Here is a 1,342-nt window from a genome sequence, read left to right on the forward strand (position 1 = left end):
ATTAAGGTTTCAAATGTGAACACTCAGCACATTTTCCCCTCACACCACTGTTCTGGGCCCATTTGGTGCTGGGCATAGAGCAGTGGACACACTCTGCCTCTCTGGTTATCATTCGGAACTCCTGCCCCTCTCCTCCTCAGTCCCTCCTCTCCAGCCACACTGCCCTCCCTGTTACCTAAACTTGTCAGGCAAGCAGGTGGACTCTTGCCTCAGAACTTCTGCAAGTGCCAGTCTCTGGCTCTTCCAGATATCTTCATAACTCAACTCATTTGAAATAAATGAATATTTTGCTCAATTGGGTCCTTCCCAATCTCTTCCCTAAACTCCTTCTCAGTCTAAAATTAAAATAAAAATTGTGTAGGCCTGAGCTTCCATCACTCATTTCATAAATTTTACTGAATGCCCACCATGCACCAGCCATTATTCTAATCATGGCATTGAACAGACTAGACAAAACCCTGCTTTCCCTGAGCTTTCTTTCTAGTCAGAAAGATGGACAACAAACAAATACATAATATTTAATGTCAGACTCATTGCCATTGTGTCAATTCTGATGGTCAGCAAAAAAGAGGAAGACCCTCAACAAGATGGATTGACACAGTGGCTGCAACAATGGGCCTAAGTATAGCAATGATTGTAAGGATGGTGCAAGACCAGGGAATGTTTTATTCTTTTGTACATGAAGTCACTATGAGTCTAGATTGACTTGCTGGCACCCAACCACAATAACCATGTCATTGCCAGACAGAGAAACAGAACAGGGAAATGAGGATAGAAAGTGACAGGGTGATATGTGAGTGTGAGCTATTTGAGGGAAGGGTGGTCAGTCCTGCCTGGGGAAATAAGACTTCAAAACACCTAAATAGAGCAAGATAAGAAATCACATGGACATTGGTGGAAAGACTATTCCCAAGAGAGGGCCAGCCCCATGGTTGCCTGGTTATTTAAAGGGCATGGAAGAGTGGCTGGGAAGAGTGGACAAGGGGGAGAATGGTGGGAGATGAAGTCAGAGGTTCTCCTAGGTGTCTGCCAAGACATCCCATCTTCCTCTTTACCTGGCTTTGTATGGCTGGTTCTCTCCATGCCACGTGGGGACCCAAGAACCCTCTACAGGCTGTCTTTTTAACCTTAGACTCTCACTGAAACCAGGAGCTCTGGTGGTTTAGTACCTAAAGGCACTTGACTGCTAACCAGAAGGCAGGCGGTTCAAACCCACCAGCCACTCCTTGGAAGGAAGGTTGGGTAATCTACTTCTGTAGGGATACCTCCTCAGAAACCCAAGGTGGAGTCGCTATGAGTTGGGTCCGACTCAATGGCACATAACAACAACAATTCACTGAAA

At 45.7% G+C, this 1,342-nt stretch overlaps 1 protein-coding gene across 1 annotated transcript in view; it reads right to left on the reverse strand.

Annotated features, from left to right (window-relative positions):
* FAM187B (family with sequence similarity 187 member B) overlaps positions 1-1,342 on the reverse strand; it is a 26,453-nt gene that overhangs the window by 4,412 nt on the left and 20,699 nt on the right. The window lies entirely within an intron of this gene.

This window comes from Orycteropus afer, unplaced genomic scaffold (genome assembly GCF_000298275.1).
Source record: "Orycteropus afer afer isolate SDZICR_OR568_19922 unplaced genomic scaffold, OryAfe1.0 scaffold00476, whole genome shotgun sequence".
NCBI classification, from domain to species: Eukaryota; Metazoa; Chordata; class Mammalia; order Tubulidentata; family Orycteropodidae; genus Orycteropus; species Orycteropus afer.